Source organism: Suricata suricatta, chromosome 12, assembly GCF_006229205.1.
Source record: "Suricata suricatta isolate VVHF042 chromosome 12, meerkat_22Aug2017_6uvM2_HiC, whole genome shotgun sequence".
NCBI lineage: Eukaryota > Metazoa > Chordata > Mammalia > Carnivora > Herpestidae > Suricata > Suricata suricatta.
Window position 1 is genome coordinate 89,551,792 of NC_043711.1, and position 27,336 is coordinate 89,579,127.

The window sequence follows — 27,336 nt, forward strand, 5'->3', positions numbered from 1 at the left end:
CTATACATTTTAACCTGACCTTGAGGTTCTGAGTCCTATATTTTCCTTTGCTGGGATCCTTGGTGGGTCCACAGAAAGCCTCTAACCAGGGGCTATGTGTATGTCTCTTCCTTGTTCTTCAGATGGTGATGGTAGTACAGGATACTGTCCTCCTAGATCCTAGAGTCGGACTGTGCCTAGTTTAGGGGCACCTAGGCGGCTCAGTTCAAAACATCAGACTTCAGCTCAGGTCCTGATCTCACAGTTCCTGGGTTCGAGCTCTGCATCAGGCTCTGCTTTGACAATTGTAGGGCAGTAGAAACAAAAACATCTTTGAAAGACAACAGACCAGGGGCTCCTGGGTGGCTCAGTCTGTTGAGTGTCTGACTTCGGTTCAGGTCATGATCTCGCAGTTTGTAAGCTGGAGCCCCATGCAGGGCTCTGTGTTGACAGTACTGAGTGTGGAGAATGCTTCAAGTTCTGTGTCGCCCTCTCTCCCTGTCCCTTGGCCACCCATGCTCTGTCTCTCTGCCTCTCAAAATGAATAAATGTTCAAAAAAGAGAAAGAAAAGAAAAGAAAAGAAAAGAAAAGAAAAGAAAGAAAGAAAGAAAGAAAGAAAGAAAGAAAGAAAGAAAGAAAGAAAGAAAGAAAGAAGGAAGGAAGGAAGGAAGGAAGGAAGGAAGGAAGAAAGAGAAAGGAAGGAAGGAAGGAAGGAAGAAAGAGAAAGAAAGAAAGAAAGAAAGAAAGAAAGAAAGAAAGAAAGAAAGAAAGAAAGAAAGAAAAACAAGAAAGAAAAGCAAGAAAGAAGACAGATGGCATTCAAATCCTAGCTCCCAGATCCACCTAAGTTGTGAGACCTTGACACGCCGGGCTGTAATTAATTAGGCCCAGGCCAGGCTATGCTGTAGTAAAACCAGCCCCAAATCTTAGGGGCTTGAAAACAACAAATAGATATTTCTCATTCAAGCAATATATCCGTCAGCCCGGTTAGAAGTAAGCTCTGCTCATCCTTTTTATACGTGGGTCCAAACCGACGAAGTGGGTGACAGAGAAAGAGCACATGTGATTCATAAGCTAGCTCTTTAAACTTCCAACAAGATGAGCTAAGTGTCACACTCATATAAACACACTTAACCCAAGATGGCAGAGAAGGGTGATCATGTCATATGCCCGGAAGGAGAACAAAAAAGTTGAGAAGTCCACTAATGATAACCATACCAAATTATTTAACATCCCCAAGCTCTGATCTCCTCTGTTAAAACAAAATAGCGATAAGGATACAGATAAGCTAAATTAGAACTGTGTCTCAACGCAGGAAGTGACCAGTGCAGTGCCTGGACAGCAGCTGAGCCCTGACAAAGGTTAGTCCCCTTCTGGCTGCATCCTGTCCTCTTCCTTCCAGACCTGAGAAGAGAGGAAATTGCTAGGAGAATGCCAGGGGCCCACTCTCCAATTCCACTAAGAAAAGAATGAAAATGAGCTGGTAGTGCAGCCAGGGGGCAGGAGGCCAGGGTAGTCAGTCAGGCCCCAGGGATCAGACAGAATTTCATTACCCCGATGATTTTTTTTTTAGCATAAAATAACTAATCCTCTAAAAAAAACCCGGATGAAGAGAAAGTTCACACCGGGATCACAAATGTAGCCCAACGGCTCAGAGGCCGATGTGGGACGTGCATCTTGATACAGCCTGGCACTTTCATTAACATATTTAATCACGCTTTTATCTTTAATCATCACATGGCTTAATAGCGTGCATTGTATTCCCAGGCCCAAAATAACAATGGTTATGTGGTTCTGTGATAGATGTTTTTAATAAAATCAGTAATTACCCTTTGTGTGTGTGTGTGTGTGTGTGTGTGTGTGTGTGTGTGTGTGTGTTACGATCATTCAGTTTCCTTTTTAATTTGGCTTTTAGGTATGGCAGAAAACAAGACTAAGGTAGAATAATGATAATGCTTTTTTTGCTTATTTTTTTAGTGTCTGCAGAGGGAAAGGAAAGGTATTCCAGGTGTGGGTTCTAAAGACAGATTCCTGTAAACATAGCTGGGAATGGGGGTGGATCCTGGCTTCCTGCCAAGCCTTCTAGGTTTGAATCCCAGCAATTTGGTCACGTGACCCCACTGTGTTGAATTTCCCAATCTGTAAAATGGCCTACAAGTATTCCTCAAAAGGTCTTTGTGAACAAACACAAAGATACTTTAAAAGTAGGTTTTTAAAAAAATTTTTTTACATTTATTTATTATTGAGAAAGAAAAAAACATGAGTGGGGGAGGGGCAGAGAGAGAGGGAGACACAGATTCTGGAGCAGGCTCCAGGCTCCAAGCTGTCAGCACAGAGCCCAACATGGGTCTCAAACCCACAGACCGTGAGATCATGACCTGAGCCGAAGTTGGACACTTAACCAACTGAGCCACCCAGGTACCCCTAAAGGTAGTTTTATTAACAAGCACTTAAATTGCCTTTACTATGCACTGGGAAGTATTCTCAGAGTTTTAAAATATTAACTCATTTAATCCTCAATGCAACTTTACCAACATAGTATGATGAAATATTCCTATCTCATAGATGAGTACGGTAAGGGACAGAGAGGGTCAGCAACCTGACCATGGTTCCGAAGCTAGACAATTGTCACCAGGGTCCATGATATAAGCAAGCGAGCTGTTACTGCTGCTGTTACTGGTCCCCTAAGCCCATTCTGACTTAACAGACCTGGCTTCTGGACTGGACACAGGCTAGTACATGTTCAGCTTGCTTCCTCTCACATGTTATCCTAACATCCTTTGCTTAATTTATGTTCTAGTCAAACTGCCCTCTGGTGTAAGGTGAAACACAGATTCATTTCTCAGTGCCCAATACAGAACTGTCCTTTATTTATCCTCACTGTATCATACTCTGCCAAAGAGTTCTGGATATTTTTAAAAAATAATCTTCTAATTATATTGTTGAAGGTGAATCACTCTGAAACCTTGTTCCTCTATAAAATGAGGCTGTCCTACCATTTTATTAAACGAAGGAACTTGAAAATACTCTCAGCTCTCATTTATTTAGCAAATATGTATTGAGTATCCACTTAGTATTAGCTCTCCAAGGATAACCAATACTGTCCCCACTGTGGCTTTGAACTACTCCTTCCTGGGTGGGGAAGGGTGTTGGTAGTTTTGACCTTGACCCAGCAGTCCTAGGGTCCTCCACCTGTAACAGGACATGTTACTCCATTTTCTGAGCCACATCTATAAATCAGGGTTGCCCTTAAAATACAAGAATTTAAGAATGTGAACACACACAGGAAAGTGCTGGGCACAGAGCAGAAATGAGGAGAGAGGCTGTCTGACTTTATGTACAAGAGACAAGGGCCTTAAAGGCAGACGGTGTGTGCTGTGTGCAAGAACACCATTACCTTGCATAAGGGTAGGAGCACATTGATTCCAGTACCCATCCCCTTGCGTGGCTTGTATGACCACAACAGCGTGGTAAGTCTGCAGGATGGCGCATTCCTGGGGTCCTTCCCTACTTAGAAACGTAATTTGTAGCCTACATTCTTCTTGAGTAATCTGGATTGTTTCATTTAAAATGTATTCCTGGGACTTGGTTGAGTTAAAATTCACCTGCAGTTTTAGCTTCCACATGCATGAATTCACACCCATAATGTGTTAAGAACAAAACAAAACAAAAACAAGAGCTTACAGCAAGAGACACACACAGTAGGAGGGAAGGTGTTTACTGGTTATGCAAGAAGTGCTATGTTGAACACACAAGAACACGGATCCACAAAAAGTAAGCTGTTTTTCCAGCCCAAACGGATACAGTGCAACAACCTTTCCCCATTATCTCCTAGGGCAAGAAATGAAGACAAAGACGCAGAGCCTAGGTGCAGCTGGCAAGAGAATGAAGACAAATCCCTCCGAAAGCAAGTTGCAGAGCTGTGGGTCTTGTGAGCAAGCGGGGAAGCCATCTTGCTCTATTCATTGTGCAGAATGAAGTAGAGGACAGCTCCGTTCCTAAATTAGAGCACAGATAAAAATTTGGAATTTAAAATAATTCTTGAGCAAAAGCATTAATAAAGGCCTTGCTCGCTCTACAAAGAATAAGAAAGGTCTTGATACAGCAAAATCATCCTAGCAGAGACCACCATGAGGCAAGAACAGTGAGAAGTCTAGAGGAAGCCGAACTCGAACATTCAAAGGCAAGAGAAGTTTGAATGGTACCAGGACAGAGACTTTTGTCTTATTTGGAGATGACTAAAGGTTTTCACCAATTTCTCTGTAAAGAGAGCTCATTGTTTGTAGTTTTGTTGGCATGATATTTATGGTCTAAAAACTGAAGAGTGAAATGTCCTACTTCTCAGTTGAGAACCTGAAATCATTATTCCCAGTTATGTCCCTTAACTGGGGACTACAACATGTTTTTAGAGATCAATGTCTCAGCAAGGTCTACCTAGAGCCTTCGCAGATCTGACTCTTGTTTTCTCAGTCTTAGGCAAGGTCCTATCAACGGCAGAAAATCACCTCCATTTTCAATAGTAACTTCAAGTCTTTCACCTGGGACAAAATTTAATTTTGTACAATATTTACATGATTGTTCAAAGTTTGAGCATCATGCATGAACAAGAGACAAAATTTAAAAGGTACAAAGAGCAAACAGAAAAAAGCTCTATTTCTCCCTTCTCCCTGAGCTGAGCCATCTGTCCTGTTTCTCTCTCTCTCCCTGGAAGCAATTAGTCTCCCTGGAAGCATTTGGGGGTGCAACCTTCCAGAGATATTCGGCACTTATGCCTCTAAATGTATTTTATACATGTAATCATTTTAAATTCTCATACAAAAATGTTCATTTTGGTGGGTTACAGATCTATGAATGTTTAGATAGATCTTGTGCATCTGCTACCACTATCTTGACGCAGAATAGTTTCACTCTCTCTCCCAAAACTCACTCACACCATCCTTTCATAGTCTCAGTGTCTCTACCATACTGCCCCCTTCATCCTTAACCCCTGGCAACCACTGGTCTCTTCTCTATCACCACAGTGTGAACATCACATAGATGGAGGATACGATAACCCTCCGAAATTGTCTTCTTCACTCAGCATAATGCCTTTCAGATTTACCCCACTGTCCAGTTTATTAATAATTTGCTCCATGTTATTCTGTGCAGTATTCCAATGTGGATGTGCCATTTATCCATTCATCTTTTGATGCCATCAGTTTTTAGTGATTATAAATAGAGCTGATAAAACCTCCATGTACATGTTTTTGTGTCAACATAACTTTTCATTTCTCTAGGATAAATACCTAGTTGGGTTGCAAGGTCATATGATGAAATATGTCTAATTTAATGATGTGTAACTGAGGAACTATTTTCACCTATTTTAGTTTTTAACTGAAACGGAAACAACTGTACACATTATTCTGATTTTTTTAAATTACCAACACATCCTATGGATCATTCTGGATATGGCAGGATACTTAGATCTACTCCATTTTCTTTTTTTTCTTTTTTCTTTTTTCTTTTTTATTTTGAGAGAGTGCATGCATGTATGAGCAGGGAAGGAGCCAAGAGAAAGGAAGGGAGAGAGAATCCCAAGCAGGCACTGTGCTGTCAGTGCAGAGCCCAACATGGGGCTCGATGTCCCAAACCAGGAAATATGATCAAGAGTCGGACGCTCAACCAAGTGAACCAGCTAGCCACCCCTATTCCATTCTTTTAATTTTGCTGTTTTGTTATTATTGCTGTTGCTATTTTGTTTTTCTTGTACCCTCCATTGATTCTTCAGTGTTTTCTAGGCATAAGATCAAACACTGTGCCAATTATTCCTTAGGCTTTGAAGAAACCATTTATTTTTCCTGTTTTATTAATTTCTAGATACTCTATTTTCTTTATTCTACTTCCTTTGGCTTATTTTGTTGAAAAATTCTAATTTCTTTAAGTTAGTTCCTTAATTCGCATACATTAAACATGAAAGAGTATATACTGGGCTTATAAAAAAAACCAACAAAACATCAAAGAGTAGAAAATAACCCTGTCAGTGCACCACATTAGCCGTATCCCATCAGTTCTGATGCGCACTGTTTTCATTGTCATTTTCTGGGTATTTTGCAATTTTAGTAATGATTTCTTTTACTTGAGAGATCTTTGAGAAGATTCATTCATTACTGCCATTTCTTTTAAATTTCCAGGTGCCAGGACAGACACGGTATACACAATTTTTTTAAAAAGAATAATAGTAAAAAGGGCATTCATAACCAACAGTGTAAGAAACAGAACATTGTCAGTACCTCTGAAGTCCTGTCTTCCTCCCCTAACTGATACTCTTCTACTCCTAGAGACAAATATTATTGTAAACTTTGTGCTGATCTTTTGATTGCTTATCTATATAAATGAGTGAAATGATTATTTTTTCCTTTATGCCAATGAAGTCATCAGGATGATAATGTCCAATTCACTGTAATCTGAATTTTTCTCTCAACAGTGTGTTGGCAATTCACCCATTTTCATATTTGTAATTATTGTCTGTCCATTTTCACCACTCTATAATATCCTGAGTGTAAATATCACAATGCATTCATTTTACTATGGATGGGCCCTTGGATCATTTCCAATTTTTAGGTTTTACACACAAATTTGCTAAAAATATTCTTTGCATGGTCCATGATATACATGAATGAGAGTTTGTCTAGGTCGGCCAGCTCAGGATGAAATTGCTAGGATGGAGGAAGTATTCATCTTTGGTTTGATAATAAAATGCCAAATAGTATGGAAGGTGGTTTTACCAGTTTGCACCTCCCTCTGGCAGGTGTATCAGCATCTCTTTTGCTCCATGTCCTTGACGACATTTGACAATGTCAGACTTCTCAGTGTTTTTACATATAGGATATGTAATCTTATCACGCAGTACTTTTAATACATATTTGCATGATGCTCATAGAATTGAGCACTTTTTCAATTCTTTCTGGTCATTTCCATTTTATAAAATGTCTTCTTTGTTCACTCTTTTTCTTTGTAAATGCCTTGATTGTATTGATTCACTGAGATCCATTATATATTCTAGATGCTCACTTGTAGTTGGCTTTGTATGTTACAAATATTTTCTCCTGGTGTGTGGCTTATCTTTTAAATTCATTTGGGCTGCCTTCTTGGGAACAAAAATTCAAGGTTTTAGTATATTTGAATTTATCAACATCACAATTTGCATAATATTTAGGAAAACATTTCCTAACCCACAGTCATATTTTGCTGCATATTTTTCTTAAAATGTGAAAGTTTCCCTTTGATATGTGAATCCTTAATTCATCAGAAATTGATTTTGTGCACAGTGAAGACAGTATGCAGATCAATTTTTCCATGTGGGTAATCAATTACTTCAATGCTACATATTGAATTGTTTTGCTACCAATTTAGAAGCCAGTTGCACATGTGTATGGGCCCATCTATGGACTTTCACTCCTTTTCCATTCATCCATCTCTGTATTAATATCACACTTACTTCATTTCTGTAACTTATAGAATATCTTCATTACCAGATTACCAGGAGGGCAATTTTCTTCTTTGGAGACCCTCTCCCTCTCCCTCCCCCCCCACTCACTCACACACACACACACACACACACACACACACACACACACACACTCATGTAAATGCAAACACACACCACACACACATATATGTATATATGACTATCTACAAGTAGATATGTGTGTGTGTCTGTGTGTGTAGATTGTCAAGTTGCATTAGGATTTTTGTCATTGGATCTATAGATTAGATTGGAAAAAACTAACATCTTAAACATACGGAGTCTTTTTATCCAATAACATACCTAGTTATTTAGGTCATGTTCAATGACTTTCGATAAAATGATCTATGTTTCTTCATTAAGGAAAGCATATGAATGTTCAATATGAGACAGGTGTTTTTTTCATTGTATTTATCATTTAAAAAATATATTTTCTGTTTGCAGCTGGGGTATAGAAATATAATTGATTTTTAGAAGCTTTTTATTCGAGTATAATATACAAAAAGGTGCACAAGTCCAAGGAGTACAGCTCTATGAATTTTCAAAGAGCATGTCCACATAGCTGGCACCCAGGCTAAGAATCCAAATGTTCCCAGGGCAGAACTAGCTAGCCCCCATCCAGTGACTGCCCCACTTAAAGGTAACTACTACGCTGACCTCTTTTACTGAAAACCAGTTCTACATCTTTTTAACACTCATAGAACCATACGGAATATATTCTTTTCTAACTTTTTTCTCATATTCTGCTTTTGAGATGCATCTGTGTTGAGTGTGGTTATAGTTTATTCATTCTTTTTGCTGTATAGATTTACATTTTGTAAACAGACTACAATTTATGCATCCTAATGTTGGTAGATATTTAAATAGCTTCCAGTTTGAGGGGATATGGCTGCCAAGAACATTTTTGAGTAAGTCTTTTTGTGTACTTATGCTCTCATTTCTGTTAATTTGTTCCCAAGAGTAGAATTGCTGGTGGTGCATATCTTTAGCTTTGTTAGATCTTGCCACGTGATATTTGTTTCCAAAGAAGTTTTAGCAATTCACAATTCACTTACAGTAGATAAGGATTCCAGTCAGAATACAACCTGTTCTTCACATTTTAATGTTTCTTATTTACAGAAACAGTGGTAAACTCTCATATTAATTTAAATATTTTATTCACATGATAATATAAGCTACCATTCTGAAAAATGAACTCGCCTTAGTCATCATGTTATTTTGTACATGGTTGGCTCTAACAATTTTTTGCTAATAAATTTTTGGTTTCTGAATGTTCATGAGAGAATTAAGCTGCAATTTTCTCTCTCGTGCTCATCTTATCTATGGGCACAAAATTTGTACTTGCCACGTAAAATCAATCAGGGAAAGTTTCTGCCACTCCTCTTCTCTGTAAGATGTGTAAGATTAGAATTTCCTAGTCTTTTGATGTTTGGTAAAGCTTGCTTATTAAACCATTTGGACCTGACATCTTCTTGTGGGGATATTAGCTGACTATCAAGCAAATTCTTTAATTTCAGATTTTTAAGGACTGTTTAGATTTTTAATTTTTTCTTTAGTCAGTTTTTTTTTTTATTTTTCTAAGATGTGTTCATTTCACCTAATCTTTCAGATTAATTTGCCTGAAAATTATATCTTTTATATCATGAATACATTTACTACTGTCTTCTTTTTCATGTGTAATATCTTTTTTCCTCACTTAATCTTGGCAGAGGTTTGTCAATTATTTCAGCTTTTATTAAGGAAATTTCACTCTGTTGATCGTTTTTATTGTACATTTGTGCTCTGTTTAGTTGATTTCTGCTTTTACTCTAGTTCCTTTCTGTGGTCTTTGTTTAGTCTAAAGTGAGACACTTAGTCTATTAATTTCAACTTGAAGCCTTTGCTAACATAGACACATAAATTTCTCTACAAATATTGCTTTAACTGCATTTCATTACTGTATACTTCTAAATATTTTCCAATTCTTATTGTGATTTCTTCTTTGAACCCTGAGTAACTTAGGAGGGATTTACGTTTTTGCGTAGATTTTTATAAAATTATCTTTTTATTGATTTTATGTTAATTATTTTATAACTGTGCAAGGTGAAATAAAATGGAGTCAGTTATGTCTAGGGGTTTTAAGGAGGGGCTGGGAGGCCATTAAGGACATGGGCTTCATATCCACTGGGTAGAACTATGAACTTCTACATTGAGCCAAACCCCAATCTTCCACAGACTCTGCAGAAAACACCAGCAATTTGCTAAGGTTAACAGACTGCTTAGTGATGGCCGTAGCAATGAATTATGTTTAGCCAAGATTAGTTTTCTGTCACCAACACCAATCAAAATTCTTAGTAAACAATATAAATAAACACTCCATTTTCTCTTTAAGAACCCCTGATTTTTGTTCCTCAGTGGGACACAATTTGGTTTGCTACCCAAATCCATGCTGTATGGATTTGTATGAATTGCAAATCTGAGATCCCAAATAAATGCGTTTTAAAACTTTTAGCTCTCTTTTCTTTATCCACATATCAAATACCACAGTCTATGTGACACAAATTGTGTTGGAAATTGATTCATGCCTAATACAGGGTCACTTTAAACAAATCCTGTGAATGCTTGGAAAAAACCATGTCATCTCCAGTTACTGAGTACTTTGTAATTGTGTTGCTCAAATATCCATACTAATAATGCTTTTATTCTGATTAAAATATCACTTACTGAGAGAGGATATGTTGACATTGCCCACAATGATGGTGTATTTACCACATTCTCCTTGAAGCCCCAACATCTGCTTTGCATTTAAAGCCATGTTTATAGTGCCATACACAGTTTAGAAGGGGTTATACCTCCAAGATGAATAGAATATTTGTCAGTATATAATGGGTATATTTATGTCTGGTAATATAAACTTGCTTTCTAGTGTGCTGCCTGATAAATTATTTTCCACTAATTTATCTTCAACCTTTCCATGATTTTGTGTTTTAAACTGTGACTCCTCTAAACTGCATGCAGTTAGATTAAAAAACAAACAAGTCTAATTGGAAAACTTTGGTCTCTTGGAGAATTTTGCATTTTTGTTCAGGATCTATTTCTGCCATTCTGTTTTGTGTTCTTTCTTTCTAAGTTTTACTTCCTTAAGCAAGCTCTACATACAACATAGGGCTTGAACTCATGACCCTGTGATCAAGAGTTACAGGTTCCCCCAACTGAGCCAGCCAGGAACCCATTTTTCTTTCTATGTTCACATTTCTTTAATGGTCACAATTAATACAGGTTAGGTGTTGTTGAGTGATTCAAAGTTAGTTCAGTGTTTTGTTTCACCTGGATGTGTCCGTTTTATCTAAGTTTTTGAATATTTTGGCATAAGATTAGCCATGATATTTATCTTATATTTAAACTCTGCCATATTTGCAGGCTAATCATGGTTTCCCATAACTATGTGTATATGTGCGTGTGTGCATGTGCGCACATGCGTGTGTGGTGTGTCTTCTTGCTCTTCCTTTTGACTTTGTTCATCTTCTTTCTAGTATATTTTTCTATTTTATTAATTCTATTCTTGTGTTATTTATCTCCATTCTTTGACTTTGTGTTTATTTGTTTCTTTTTTCACTTATTAGTTTGAAAGACTAGTTTACTAATTATCAGCCTTTTTGAAGATAAGGATTAAAGACTATAAATCTTGCTTTTGCTGTATTCACATGTTTTCATCTGCATTTTAAAACGTAATTTCTATTGATTTTTAAAATTTTGAGATGATGGTAGATTTACATGAAGTTGTAACAAATAGTTCCAGGAAGACCCTATGTACTCTTTATCTGTGCTCCCCCCTACAATTTCACCATCTTGCACAACTATAATATGAGATCAGAACCAGATTACTGACATTGATACTGGAAATACAGGACATTTCTGTCACCACAAGTATCATTCTTGTTGCCCTTCCACTGTGACACCTACTTTTCACCCATATTCATCCTCTTCTTTCTAAAACTTATTATTATTATTATTGTTTACTTTTTGAGAGAGATAAGCTGAGTGCAAGAGGGGGAAAGGGGCAGAGAGAGAAAGAATCTTAAGCAGAATCCATGCTCAGCATAGAGCCAGATGCGAAGCTTGACCTGGGATCATGACCTGAGTCAAACGCTCAACCAACTGAGCCGCAAAGGCGCCCCCCTTCCTCTTTTTAATAGTGGCAGCCACTAATCTGCTCACCATTTCAGAAACTTGATTGTTCCAAGAACATTATATAAATGGAATCATACAGTATGTAACCTTTTCAGACTTTTTTCAACCGGCCTGACTCTGAGGATTCCTTTAGGTTGCTATATGTATCCATAGTTCATTTTCTTTTATTTCTGACTTTTCCAGGATATGCAAGTATCACAATGTGTTTAACTGTTCACTCACCTAAGGGCATCTGGGATGTTTCCAGTTTTTGGTTGTTACAAGTGAAGCTGTAATAAACATTCATTCATATTCAAGTTTCCGCATAAACACTACACAAGAACCTGTACAGGAATGTTTATAGTAGTTTTATAGTAGGTGACTATATCTTCACTCAATGTCAGTTCATTGTTAATCCATGAATCATGATTTGAAATTTCAAAAAATATTTTTTAGCTACAAGTATATAGGATTATTTTGTTGACTTCTGTCTCCTCCCTCTGTCTCTCTCGATGGATCTCAAGAGATCACTGGACAGAAAGAGATAGAAAGAGAGACAGATGTCTTTATGTGGCTTTGTATTCAGGCTTTAAAATTTGTTGAGTCCTTATTTGATCAATTTTATAAGCTTTCAAAGTCTGCTTGAAAACAATATGTATTCTCATTTCTAAATGTAAGATTCTTTATATTTCTGTGAGATCTTATTTCCTTACTCCAATCTTTTAAATCCCCATTAATGGTTTCTATCCTTAATGTCTCAATTGCCGAGACATGTGTAGAATCTCCTCCTATGAGGGAAATTTGAACATTTCCCTCATGAGTACAGCCAGCCTTCTTTCCTATGCTTTAACCTCCTTTATTTGGTGCATACAACTTAGGAATTATTCTGCCTAGTGAATTTATCCTGTCATCATGATAGTTTCCCTTTTTTTCTTAATAATTTTTTTTTGCCTTAAGGTCTGTTTTGTCTGATATTACTATAGCTACGGTGGCTCTCTTTTGGATAGCTTTTGCCCATTATGTCTTACTCTATGTCAACAAAAAAATAATGTGTTCATTTTCTCATCTCTTTTACTTCCAGCCTCTTTGTATCCTTATGTTTGGGATGTGACTCTTAAAGCACATGCAGCTTCAACAAACAGAGTAAATATTTTTCTTGTAAATGTAGTACAAACAAGGAAAATTGAATAAAATAAATATAGAGCAAAATGAATGTTTATGAAGCAAATAGCCTTGTTATCAAGTCTCAGCAAACACATAAAATTTTCCAGCCACCCTCAGAAGCCCTGTCCCAGTTACACACCCTCTGTCTTTTCCTGAAAAGTAGCCAGTATCCTGACTCCTATGATAATCACTCTGTCACTCTATAGTTTTATCTCCTAAGTGTTCCTCCCAAACACCACAGTTTAGTCCCTCCTCCCCGCCCCACAGTTTTGATTGTTTGCTTGTTTCAGAAGATACGCCTTAAAGTTTCTTCTGGTCTGTAGGGTCCCCTTCATCCCACTTCTTACTGTTTTGCTAGTGCAATGTATTTGTGAAATCACTGGGTCATTCCATCTACAGACTTGTAGTTTTATCTTATATTTTCTCTGTTTCAGCTCTGAAGTCAACTACTTGTCTAAGGATGTCTGGTCCCTTTTCTGGGAGGACAGTATTTAGAAGCCAAGAACTCCGTGTTAGCTGAGTTCGCGGTTACTAGGCTACCAGTGCTTTAGGTCTTCTCAGTAAACAGTGCTTGGAACCCATGTGTACACCCACAGCTTTATATGTTTCTTGGTCTGTTATCTATTTACCACTTACCTATCATCTATCATTTATTTATGCATCTGTGTATCTATCCTTATCACTATCAATCTTGCTATAATTTATGTATCTATGTATCTTTTATCCATCATCTACCTACCTGCCTGTCTACCTTTCTGTCTAGTCTGTAAGTCAATTCATTCTGTTACCTCTGACCCCAATTAACTGAATTCTTTCTTGCATTACAAATTCTGGCCATTCTACATGAAACCAAGATAAAATATTTCTTAAATTCATAATAGTGCTTTTGTTAATTAAAATGTTTTAATTTTTATGAATTTTTCAGAGACAGAGGTAAGGAGGGAGGGAGGGAGGGAATGAATATGAGCAGGGGAGGGGCAGAGAGAGGGAGACAGAATCTGAAACAAGATCCAGGCTCTGAACTGTCAGCACAGAACCTGATATGGGGCTTCAACTCAAAACCATGAGATCAAGACCTGAGCTGAACTCCCTTAATGGATAGAGCCCCCATAACAACACCTCTGATTTGAAGTCAGAACTACAAGGTTTTTATTTTATATCTCCCACATTACATGTGTAATTGCCTTTGTTCTCCAAGAATCCTGGTTCTTAAGAAGATAAAACAGAATCAGGGTATCATATAACCACTCATGTGCTTTTTTCCATATTGCATACTTGACAGTCTCAAGACAACAGTGCGATACCACTACTAGCTCCACTGACTGACTGCTGAAACAGTAAAATTTTCTCACAGATTCTCTTCTGAATGCATAAAGGATACAGCCACTTATGTTATAATTTTTCCATTTAAAATATTTAATGTTCACCATCAGCCCTTTTGCTGCTGTCTCTCTAATCACCTTGGTTAAGCTTATTCTTGATGAGATTCTTCACAAAGAGCCCAGGAGAACATTTTCTCATTTCTTGTATGTTGATATCAATTTGTCTGTAGTCTTTTGCTGTGTGTGTGGCTATATATAAAGTTCTTGGCTTACTGGCTCGCATTTTCTTGAGTATCATAAATATCATAAATATGTTGCTCCATTTTCTTCTGGCATAAAGCAATGCTGTCAAAAAATTGTCCTAATAACCTGGTTTTCTTTCCTTTACATATGACTTAGTCAATTTGCCTGGAAGCACAATTTCGTTTTGTTTTAAGTAAAAATCAAATTCCCAGAATAAGTCTCAGAGTTGGTCATTCCAAGTCAATTTTCTTAAGTGTGTGTGGCCCTTTCAAGTGTGTGATTTTTTATTATTTCCGTTGAATGGCTGTTTAGCTGTTTTTTTCTTGAATTGTAGTTTTGGGAACTTGGCCCCTTGCTCTGGGTTTCTTCTTTGGGTACTCTACTAGAGCATGATGATCTTAGCCTATCTTCTTTCTCATTTTTTCTTTAACCCATTTACCTCTTTTGTAAGTTTCTTCCTTTAACCTGTTTTTCTTCAGGCATGATCTGTTGTGGTGACTTATTCTTCAGTTACTTAGTCTTTATTTCTAAAATACATATTCTTAAATTTCTAATTATTTTGAGTCCTACAATCTCACTCTGGGTCTAATTGTGATTTTTACGGTTTCTTCATATCTTCTATCATTTTCTTAGTGTCTTTAGCCTCTTTGAAAGAGTGTATGACAGTTTTCAGGTAGCTCGGAGCCACATTTATCTGGTATGCTTTTATTATCTGGAGACAGGCGATGTGTCTCATGACACTAACTTTGCAAGTGTTTTAAATACAAGCATTTTTTTGTGCAATTTTTTTTATGAAATTAGTTTTCCTAAACATTTAGAAGAGAATGTAGTTGAACATTTAATTTCTAACTCCACAGCACTCTCTTGTGCTGTTTTTGTATAATGTTAGAAGGCAAGATGGTTGACTTTCTGAGGTGCCCCAACTCTGTTTTTCTCAGTCTTTTATTTGGCCTTCAATTCCTGTCAGTATTGTCTCTGCCCTACCCAATGTTGATTTTTTAAAAAAATTGTATGTCTTTATTTTCTTTTGAGAGACAGAGACAGAGAGTGAGTGGGGGAGGGGCAGAGAGAAAGGGAGACACAGAATCTGAAACAGGCTCCAGGCCCTGAGCTGTTAGCACAGAGCCTGACATGGGGCTGGAACCCGTGGACTCTGAGATCATGACCTGAGCTAAGTCAAACACTTAACCAACTGAACCACCCAGGCACCCCCCAATTTTGATTTTTAATCCCAGATAGGAGGCTCTGGCTGGCTACTTTTGAGAATTCACAGGGTCCAGACTGTTTCAGATGCTCCACACTTTCCTGCTGACCCTATGTTTTTATTTGCTATTGGAGTGTGCAAGATTGTGCACAGTATTTAGCAACTATTCTCATTTTGATTTTCACATTATTCAGTGGGTACTTGTGGTCGGTTTTGATCCTGAGATCCATATGATGCCTCACTGCTTTCCCCTCCCCTGCTCCTCGCACCGTCCTAACACCACGCAGGTTTTGTAACTGTCAGTCTGATGATAATATGATACTCTTTCCTTATGTGAGTGAGTCTTTTTTTTTTTTTTTTTTTCTGGCCTGGAAGCACTTGAATTCATTTTCTTTTAAAGTCCAGGAATTTTACTGGAATATATCTCAGTGTTGGCCAAGCCAGTTGTCACTGATTTGACCCTCCTCACTTAAAATTTGTAATTCAGGATAGCTTGTCACCTAGGTATTCTGTCGGTACTACCTATGGGTCGTTGTTTTGCTCTGCGAATTTCTTTGTCTGTTTATATGGGGGAATTTGGGAAGATTCAAAAACTATGGCACCAATGTCATTCTCCAGCATGTAGTTTTTGTGTTCTTTTTAAACAACTTAATCTGAGGCGCCTGGGTGGCTCAGTCAGTTAAGCGTCCGGCTTCGGCTCAGGTCATGATCTCACAGTTTGTGGGTTCGAGCCCCACGTCGGGCTCTGTGCTGACCGCTAGCTCAGAGCCTGGAGCCTGCTTCACATTCTGTATCTCCCTCTCTCTTTGACCCTCCCCTATTCCCACTGTCTCTCTATGTTTCTCAAAAATAAAGAACAAAAAAATTGTTCTTAAACAACTTAATCTAACAATGTCTCTCTTACTAGGTGAGGTTGATTGAATACAATATTGACATATGTTATGGTTAGTAATAAGTTTGACATTAGTTCATTTTATTTTACATTTTTACTTTGTTCTGAAATTTCTAAATGATTTTTTAACTCTTTTTGAATTCAATTTTATGTTTTGAAAATTAATATATACCTTTTAAAGTTTTATTATGTATATTTCACTTAAAGTATCAATATTATCAGTACCCTACTTCCAAAATAACACAAGAATGTTAGAACACTTCATGGCAATCAACTATTTCCCACTTTATATGCTATTATTGCCCAACAGTTTAGTTCTGTCCTATTTTCTGCACAGGTACACACCAACTAAGCATTATTAGTTTTCACAAAGTCAATGTTTATTTAAATTGTCCACTGTGTTTATCAATTTCTTTCTCACCTTTCTCTTACATTTCAAGCCTTTCTTCCAGGGTAGATTGATTTTCCCTTTCCAGAACTTAAACCTTTGACTCCCCGATAGTGAGATTTTATGGGTGGCCAATTCTCAGTCTTTGTTCATCAGAGTATCCTTCTCTCACCTGTATTTTCAATTAAGTATGCACTTCAAGGTTGAGTTTTTTCTCCGCTTGTCAGCACGCCACAGAGTTTTCATTGTTTCCTGGCTTACATTGCTGCTGTTGACAAAGTTGCTTTGGTTACTCATTCCATGGTAAGTTCATCTACAGATCTTTTCCAGCCTTCTTTGAACCCTGTTTTAGTGCTCTGCAATTTTCAGTAGTAAGTCTGGATGTGTCTGTATCATTTTTTTTCTAAAGTCATTCTGCTGAGAACTCACTGGACGTCCTGAAACCAGTCAGCAGTTCTAGAATGTCCTGAGCCTTCTCTCTTCTAATGCTGCCTTCTCCTCCTAACTCCACTTACAGAATGTGTATGTGGGACTTGCTCATCCTGGTCTCATGACTCCTCACGCCTCTTTCTTGTTTGCCTTTTTTGTCTTCCTGAGTACATTTTGGGTAGTTTGCTATTTCTATCTTCCAAGTCATTACTTCTCTTCTCATGTATGTCTCATTTCCTTCCTAACATGTCCATTGAGTTTGTAATTTCATATCTAAATTATATTTGATTCTTTTTATAATATGCCTCATCAACAGTTGGTGCTTTTTTGATCCATTATCCCATCTTTCATTTCTTTAAATGCTTTAAATATTTTTTTCCTCTATATTTGGCTCATCACTGAGGGTACACCATTTCAAGTGTATGAGCTTTACTGAGAGTGGGATTTACTTCTAACTCCCCCTACAGCTATTAAAATTCAGGCTCTGGGTTCTTTTTAGTGACAAACTCACCTAGGGCGAGCAGTGCTTTCCACTCACTTATCACTCTGGTTCCTGGCTCTCTTTGCATTTTTGTCCTGGAATATTTCCTTTAATTACAAAAGCATAATTATTCATTTAAAAGCACACTTGTGATTTTCTAGCAAATAGGTAACTGTTATAGGAGGATATTTTAAGAATACCTTATTTTCAATATTAGCCATAATGGAAGTCAGTTGGGTAATTTCTACATTTCCATTTCTGTAATTTTAATTCCAAGAGTTGTGGTATTTTTGAGTGGAGAAGCTACAGCAAAAAGGCTAGGCAGAGACCACTGAATCCATTTTATCTTCTAATAATTTAACAAGAAATGTTAATGGGGACTGTGCTCCTGGAAGTGTGGCGTGTTCAATAATGTCTGTCTCTTGCATTTATATGTGAATAGACGTCTGGCTGGTTACAGATTTTGAAAGCCAAACTTTATGTCTCTGAAATTTTTCAAGATGTTATGCTACTGCCATCTAGGAGTTAATGTTTCTATGGAAAAGCTTTTTTTTTTTAATAGGTCACCTGATGATATGTTCACTTGTTCAACAAATGACTCCTTGTTTAGAATGTAAATCCATTAACTTCACAACAAGAGAGATGTGTTTGGATATTCTGAATAATGTTTTCCTAGAATACAGTGTGACCTTCTACTCTTTAGATGTAAGTCTCCTTTCATTTCTGGAGCATATTATTGTTCCTTGACTTTGAATTTTTTTTCAATTATATTTACTTAGTTTTCTTCTTTGGCACCCCTAATTATGTGTATATCAGAACTCCTGTGTCTTCCATGCTTACTATTTATCTTTAATACTTTTTAATGCTTTGCTGATTTCCATTTTGTTTTCCCCACTGTTAGCGAGGCTATTTAATATGTTTAGGGCTGTTCATTCACCTTTTTAACGCTTCAGATGTGGCTCTTTCATTTCTGTGATGGTTTTATTTTGTGGAACCACCTCATCTCTCATGAAAGCAAGATCATGCTTTATCCTCCGCTTGATTTTTCTGTTGGTATTAAAAGGTAATCACTTAATTTTCCTTCCAGTTTTTGATGCTATCTTTGGCCCAATTTTATCTGTGATAACACTTTCCACCAGTATGTGTACATGCATGCGTCTTTTTACTTGCCTTTTACTCCATGCCTTTCCCTAATTTTTTGTGTTGTCTTTGTTTGGAACCCATACTAGTTCCTTTTAACATAAGTATCATTGCCAATCTCTGATTTTTATTTGCATTAGCTTTTTATAGAAGTTTAACTGAAAGTGGGGCAGAGCCATGCTCTAAGTGATCAGGAATTCTACCAAATTCACAGTAAAAATTATTTAAGGTACAGTGTTGGGTATATTCATTTATTATTTTACCCAGGAAAAGGTCAAAGTCTCTGCTATCCTGATGCCCTAAACAAACTGCATCTTTCGTCTGATTCAGCCCTTCCTTCATTGCCTGTCTGTAGTGCCAAATTGTAAGCAGGCATTGCCCCGCCCCACCCTGATGTACTCGATTCCGGACACTGACACCAGAGGACTACTGGTTTTTGTCTCTGAGCTTACACTACCAATCTCAGGAGCTGTCCCACTGACATTGTTTGATGTCTGCAGCCACAGGCGTCTTCTCAGCTCCTCACCACATCCTTGACCTTGACCCTGTAGCCCTTCCTCATAGTTACTATCAAGCATGACACAGTCTTCCTAGTGTTACCATAGCACTTGCATTTCCTTTTCTTCTGAGTTTCCTTTCTGTGGAAGGGTAATTTGTCAGAGCAGAAGTGGGTAGAAGGATCTTTGCTATCTCAAATCCAAACATCTGTTACTCACCTTTCTTAATAACCTTTGATATGGAACATGTTGGAGGCTTTTTACAAGTCTAAACAGATTACAGGCTGCCCTCCCCACCAAAGTATCAGTTGTAATTAGGTTGCCTGGAATTTTGAGTGCATTTTTTTTTTGTAAAAACCAAGTTATAAATGGTAGTTGGAACCAAGGCCAGCTTTTCAATAGGCTGTTTGGTTGGATACATTGTGCTAATAGCATTATTTTGGCTTCACAAAACTACTATTTATTAAGTTATTTCTATAGAAAAATGAATTCCAAGTTCTAGCTAATAGAATACAGCATGTTTTAAAATGTAAAGCTATGTCACTCTCTTGCTTAAAATCTCCCAGTGGTTCCTCATCATTCTTAGGCTAGAGACAAAATTCTTAACATGGCCTGGTAGGCCTATGATCTGATTCTGTTGGCCCCTCTGATTTTGAACTATTACTCAAACTGGCCTTCTTACTGATAAAGTAATGTGTCTTACTTCTTCCAGCCTTGAAGCCTTTGTATATTTACTTCCTTTTGCCTAGAGTGTCTTTTCCTTACCTGTCAGCCTAGTCCATCCTTCAGACACAGTTCAATCCAAATTCCATTTATTTGAGTAACCTTCATAGATCCTGAAACAGGCCAAATCACCCTTCTATATACATGTTAATAGCATCGGGTTGTCTTTATTTCTGTTTGGTACTATATGCCCTGCACTGCTCACAGTGATAACCCAATAAGCAAGTGCTACATAAACACATGTTTTGTGTCAGAGACAGAGCTCTTATACTCAAACCCACCTACCTGGAGCCAGGGACATTTTTGTATCTCTTAAACCACTTCTGATGCCACTGGCCTCAGTGGATCCCATGTATGTTACAAAGAATTCCAAGTTTCATCCTTACAATAACCAATGCTATAACTAGTCCTTATTACAATTATGTGAAAACACTGAAAAGTCATTAAAAATAGCTTATTATCTGATTCCTCATAGGATCACAGTTTTAAATACCTAAACTATAAACACATTATATAAAATCAATTGCATGTAATGGTTATATAGTCCTCGATGTCTCTACTTCATTACAGAACTGTAGTCATGGGTCTTGGAATTTTCTGGGATAGTGTCTCTATTTTTTTAAACAATTGAGTTCTTGCTCTTTGACCATACATTTCACCTGTCACCTTTGTGCCCTAATTCCTTTTTCCATAAAACCTGGCCACTATCCATTTATGATCCTGTCACTCATTGGTTTGTCACAACTGTCTTTTTGAATCCTCTTATGTTTCATGCTAGGCCCTGCTCTTGTGGAAAGAAGTTAGATACGTTTCTAGCCCTCTATGTGAACCAGAAATGACCATTTTTATTCTAAATTTACTTGTTCCGGGGCACCTGAGTGGCTTAGTTGGTTAAGTGGCCGGCTTTGGCTCAGGTCATGATCTCATGGTTTGTGGGTTCGAGCCCCGCATCGGGCTCTGTGCTGACAGCTAGCTCAGAGCCTGGAGCCTGCTTCAGATTCTGTGTCTCCCTCTCTCTCTCTGATCCTCCCCTGCTCACACTCTCTATGTCTCTCAAAAATAAATATAAAACATAAAAAAAATTTAAATTTACTTGTTCCAGTTTCTATGCATAACTCTAGAATCATCTTCTTTCACAAAATGTGGGGACCAACTAAGCACTCCTTGCTAACTCACCCAGCCACGTATTCCTTAGTCACTTTGTGTCTGTTGTGAGCCAGGCACTGTGCACCATGGCCCCCTTCCAAAAGGAGCATGGAGTCTCATAGGAGAGACTCACAAATAATCTCAACGTGATATCTCTTCAAGGAGGTATAAGCCACTGTGTGAGCTTTGAAGAGGGAGCAGTTAGCTTAACCTGGAGATTTGGGGGCAGGCTTTGAAGATGAGACAACTTTGGGGATGAGAGATAAGGGGAGGAGCTAACCAGGTAAATTTGGGAAAGGGAAACAGATGCCCTGAGCACAGCATGGTCTGGTCTTTCCCTTCATGTATGTAGTATGTCTGGATATTCCCTGTGCACAAAGACTTCTTTCTGACCCATTGGTCTATGTCATTATCATACTAAGCTATTAGCTAAGGCCAGATAGTAAGGGAACAGAGGGATTCAGGCATTCAAGTCAGCAGTAACACAAGTCATGCATCCATAAGCATGGCTTCTGACATGGTAGGGCTGGGGTCCAGCCCAAGTATGTGCTTTCTAAACAAGAACACAAATTAAATTTGACACCTCAAATCCTTGGGACACATTTAGAGAAACATGGCCCTAGAATCACCCCTATGACACAGTACTCAGCACAGTGACCCACACATTGAAACTCAACACAAAACACAGGAAAGGCTTGTGATCTAGAGAAGCAAACAACTTAATGACTATAATTAAAATGATCAAGCATAACCCCTACTGCCAACTGTTGGTGGCACATGGCTTTGACCCACTTTGGTTTGGAAGCACATATTTTGGAATCTAGGAAAGTTGGTAACAAATCTGAAAGTTAGGGAGGCATTAATATATGCTGAAGCACCAACAATGGTTTCTTTAGGGGTAAAACGTTTTCTGTTTAAGCTAAGCTGTGATGTTTTGACATGTGATTAGTATTTTGCAGTAGGTATATCTTCTTTGTATTCAGAACAGAATAAAGATAATTAGCTAATTGAAAATCTACCTAAGAGCAGGGGTAGACAAAGGACAGTCTATATATTTTGTTAAAAAGGAGTTATGATTAGTGGAAAGGACATCCCCAAAAAGTGAAAAAGAAGGGAGGCCTCTATAAACTGATCCCCATCTTATTTATTAGAGTGTTTACTTTGGGACAGTAGATGTGCCTTATTCACCAGGGCACATGAACGTGGACCACTGTCTTACACCACACACAAAGATAAACTCAAAATGGATGAAAGACCTAAACATAAGACAGGAAGCCATCAAAATCCTAAAGGAGAAAACAGACAACAACTTCTTTGACCTTGACATCAGCAATTTCTTACTTCACATGTCTCCAGAGGCAAAAATGAACTATTGGGACCTCATCAAGATAAAAAGCTTCTGCACAGCGAAGGAAACAATCAGGAAAACTAAAAGGCAACTGATGGAATGGGAGTAGATATTTGCAAATGACCTATCAGGGAAGGGGTAGTATCTAAAATCTATAAAGAACTTATCAAATTCAACACACGAAGAATAAATACTCCAAGGAAGATATAGGCAAAAGATATGAATAGACAGTTTTCCAAAGAAGACATCCAAATGGCCAACAGACACACGAAAAAATGCTCAACATCACTCACCATCAGGGAAATACAAATCAAAACCACAATGAGCTACTACCTCACACCTGTGAGAATGGCTAACATTAACAACTCAGGAAACAACCAATGTTGGCAAGGATGCAGAGAAAGGAAAACCCTTTTGCATCACTGGAGGGAAGTGCAGCCACTCTGGAAAATAGTATGGAGCTTCCTCAAAAAATTAAAAATAGAATTACCCTAAGATCCAGCAATTACACTACTAGGTATCTATCCAAAGGATGCAGGTGTGCTGTTTCGAAGGGGCACATGCACCCCAATGTTTATAGAAGCACTATTGACAATAACCAAAGTATGGAAACAGCTAAATATCCATTGACTGAAGAATGGATAAAGATGTAGTATAGATACACAATGGAATAGTACTCAGTGATCAAAAAGAATGAAATCTTGCCATTTGCAACAATGTGCATAGAACTAGAGTGTATTATGCTAAGTGAAATATGCCAGTCAGAGAAAGACAAATATATGATTTCACTCATATGTGGAATATTATATACAAATATATATATATATATATATATATATATATATATGGGAAGGGAAGTAAAAACATAAAAACAAAGGAGACAAACCATAAGAGACTTGTATTATTTTTAAAAATTTTTTAATGTTTGTTTATTTTTGAGAGAGAGAGAGAGACAGAACGTGAGCTGGGGAGGGGCAGAGAGAGTGGGAAACAAAGAATCCAAAGCAGTCTCCAGGCTCCATCAGCATTGAGCCCAACATGGGGCTCGAACCCATGAGCCATGAGATCATGACCTGAGCTGAAGTTGGATGCTTAACCGACTGAGGCATCCAGGCCACCCCTATAAGAGATTGTTAAGTCCAGAGAACAAAAGGGGTGTTGGTAGAGGGTGTTGTGTGAAGGATGGGCTAAAGAGGCAATGGGCATTAAGGATGCCACTTGTTGGGATGAGCACTGGGTGTTATATGTAAGTGACAAATTACTAAATTCTATTCCTGAAATCATTATTACACTCTATGTTAACTACCTTGGATTTAAATTTTAAAAAGTCAACAGTCATTCTCAGGCAATCATTCAGCAAATAGGTACTGAATGCCCCTTGTCTACCAGGCCCTCTTGATTCCTAATCCTGGCACTCATTTTGGAGTGTAGCCAGCCATGCCAGCAAGAAGCTGTCAACAGGATCCAGACTATGGGTAGAAGCTCATGCAACAGAAGTTCATGTCACATGCAAGAGACCAAGTGCAGAGGCAAGGACACCCAGTACCCCTGGGTGAGTAGACACTCACTCGAAGAAGATGGTCTTCACTTTGAATAGATGTTGGCTATCTTACAACAGCTCTATGAATGCACTACTTCATAGTACATCAGAGATGGAGGGGACCCCCGACCTCACATGGTCTTGCCCTCTCATTTTAGTGAAAGGAAACCTGAAACACGGAACAAGGAGACTTGACCAAGCATGTGCTCTATGAGCAGCAGTGGTTCTCTCTGTCTGGCAGAAGCTGGAGCCAGAAAGATGGGCAAGGCCCCTCTGGGGTACCTGGGGAGACAGATGTCCAACTAACATTTCACAGCAGTGTGGTATGTGGCAATAGAGTTAGAGGGTGCATAACTTGGTTTGGGGATAGGCAAGGTTACAGGAAAGAGGAGGCCATGCTGTGTGACCTTTGTCTGCCTCATGCTCGGGATAAGAATGGAGGCCCCTAGATACCGACCAATGAGGAAGTGTATAACTCGGGGTGCAGGGTCAGCCACTATGGGCTCATGGGTTCAAGTCCCACGTACATTATGTTCTTTGAGCCTCAACTTCCTTTGTGTAGTCTCTACCTCATTGGATGGTTTTTGAGGCAAATATAACGGGTGCATAGGTACTCAGTAAATGGCATAATTCTAGAGTCCTTCAGGGACCCATTCATACCCTTCCAAAAAAGGAGTACATCCACTGTGACCAGCTCCATTTTAAATGATGGAGAAGGCCCTGAGAAAGTTTATTTGCTGCTCTGTGCCCCAGACCGTCTTCCCAGATCTAAGATCACTTTTCTAGTTTCTGTTCTGAGGCCCTTAGAGGTGCTAATGCTGGCCAGCCATGGGCTCCAGGTATAGGTCCAATCCTTTGTACACGGACTTCTCCTCCTTCCCTGAGCAGACCTAAGTTCTGAGAGGAGAGGCCCCCAGCACCTCCTGCAAAAAGAAGGTGTGCCTCTGAGTGCCAGAGCTACTATGAAAGTCATTTTACAGACACCTCCCAAACCCCCTTCTTATTGCAGGGAGAGGTGTGGGAGCCCCAGTAGCTAGCTCTCTTTAATGCAGCTGGATTAATTGCCTGCTCAGAAAACAGCTCGATTCTAAATGATCCTAAACGGCCTCTAATACCTGTAATCTTCCCTCCACCACGTTGCCTTGCTGCATTACTAAAGCAGGCCCAGTTTCAGGAGCTGGTGTGCTCAGTAAACAGCAGGCAGCATTGCGGGAGGCCAAGGAAATCAGGCTCAGTTCCAAGGAAAGGCTGAGAAATTGATGAAAACGCCACTGGCCTATTCACTGGCCTAATTTGATTCCAGAAAATCAAGCGGAGGAATGTGGACTGGCCTGATAGACAAATTCGGTGTTCCTCTGCAGGACTGGGTACTCAATCCGTGAGCACACTGCAGGTCCCTTCTGGCCACATAGTGGGTGTCTCTCTCAAGGATCCTGCTCTTCTTTCTGAAAGCCACAAAGAGAGGTGACAAGGCACCTGCTATCTTTCAATCACCTATCTGGGACATGAATGCCTGGACTAGGATGTTCATTCACCTAGACCGTAAGTGAACATCACGATTAAGAGAATGGATTCCGGTTGGTATCCCAGCTCTGTTATTCCTACCCATATAACCTTGGGCAAGCTACCTCTTGGTATCTCAGTTTCATCGTCTATGAAATGGGGATGATTATAAACAGCAGTATCGGCTCAAGGGGCCATTGTGACGGTTAAATGCTGTGATAGACATCAGGTGCTTCAAGAGCACTGTATCACAGAAAATGGTCTGTCTGTGCCTGGTTTAACTGTCCCAGCTTCCCTGCTTACATGTGGGCAGATACGTGGCCTTCCTCACACTCACCTCCCTTCTCCGAGGATGACAGCAAGTGTGTGGGCAAATGGGGAGCATGAGGGTATGGCACTGACATATCCTGGATGTTAGCCACCCTCCTCTCCTGCTGGTCAAATGCTGGAAGCTTGGCCACCTTCTCAGGAAGCTGCCAACCTTGCGAATGCTCCATCTAGCTGGCTGCCCTCTCTGACCACATCTGTAGCTCTCATGGAGATCCACGTAGAGCACTGAGGGAAGACAAGGTCACCTGGGCTGGGGTGCAGGTCAGGGGAGGGGAGGCTAGCCCCGCTGGGAAACAGAAGGTGGGCAAACAGGGGTCTGTATTCCTTCCCTTCAGGCCACTGGTATTAAGGGTCAGCGAAAGAAGTCAAACATGCTGGGTTTGATTGAATTTCTCAGTACTTGAGCCTGCTACTGTATTTCCTGTCCCTTTCCTGGGAGCTTTCACCACACAGATGTCCAGCCTTGAGAGTTGCTGTGAGTTCTTGGCACAGATACCAGGACAGACTGTGTGGATTTCCACAAGGACAGCATCTTGCGTGGCAAAGAGACCAAGGACAAGATACAGAACTGCAGGGCTAGACACCACCACACCCAAGCAACACTGTCCACTTCATACACAACATTATCTCTAGTGACTTAGATGCCTGAAGCCAGGCTTGTCCTCACTTTGCAGCCACCAGACCTGTGTAGATGCCGATTTCTCTACTTACTGCTTGCTCTGTGATTGCTCTGCCTCAATTGTTCCTGCTGTAAAATGGGGCTAACCATCATACCTACAATGTAAAGTGATGTGGAGAAGGAAGGAGCGTATCAACAATGGTCAGTGTCTGATGAACGTCCATGATGCAGCCAGTTCTGTGCTGAATACCCCAAGGGCTCTGTCTTGAGTCTTCCTATGACCCATGTGCAGCCAGCTCTGTTGGAAATCTGCACTCTGCAGATCAGAAACCAGAGGAGTAAAGAGACTAATGAACTTAACCCAAAAGTCACACAGCTAGTGTGAATAAGAAGCTACTCACAAAGTCCCTGGCACATGGTAATCACATGAGTGCTATGCTCTGACAGGGGAGAGGAGACCATGGTCTGAGGCAGGTACAAAAACAGAGTGGGGGGCTGACGGGACTAGGTAGTAAACACCTGGAAAGGTCCTGCAAGTGACAGTGTCCTGCCTGAAGTGACTGAAGGCATCTGTCTCGAGTCCCCATGACAAGACAAGCTTTGAAGTGGGCTTGATTCAGATAGGGCTGGAGCATGAGACCCAGTGTTCTCTGCACCATTACCAGAAGTAGCTGGCACACAGCAGGGACCCCACGTAGGAAGGGCTGTCAGAAGTCACTTCATCACCTTGGGTC

The 27,336-nt window shown here is 39.2% G+C and overlaps 1 protein-coding gene and 1 long non-coding RNA gene across 2 annotated transcripts in view; both read right to left on the reverse strand.

Moving 5' to 3' along the window:
• Window positions 1-27,336, reverse strand: part of PTPRT (protein tyrosine phosphatase receptor type T) — a 770,667-nt gene that overhangs the window by 430,438 nt on the left and 312,893 nt on the right. The window lies entirely within an intron of this gene.
• On the reverse strand, window positions 3,682-17,270 carry LOC115273992. The gene is made up of 2 exons (XR_003901035.1): window positions 17,019-17,270; window positions 3,682-3,978 (listed from the first exon to the last, which is right to left on the reverse strand). It is a non-coding gene; the product is annotated as an uncharacterized LOC115273992 (long non-coding RNA).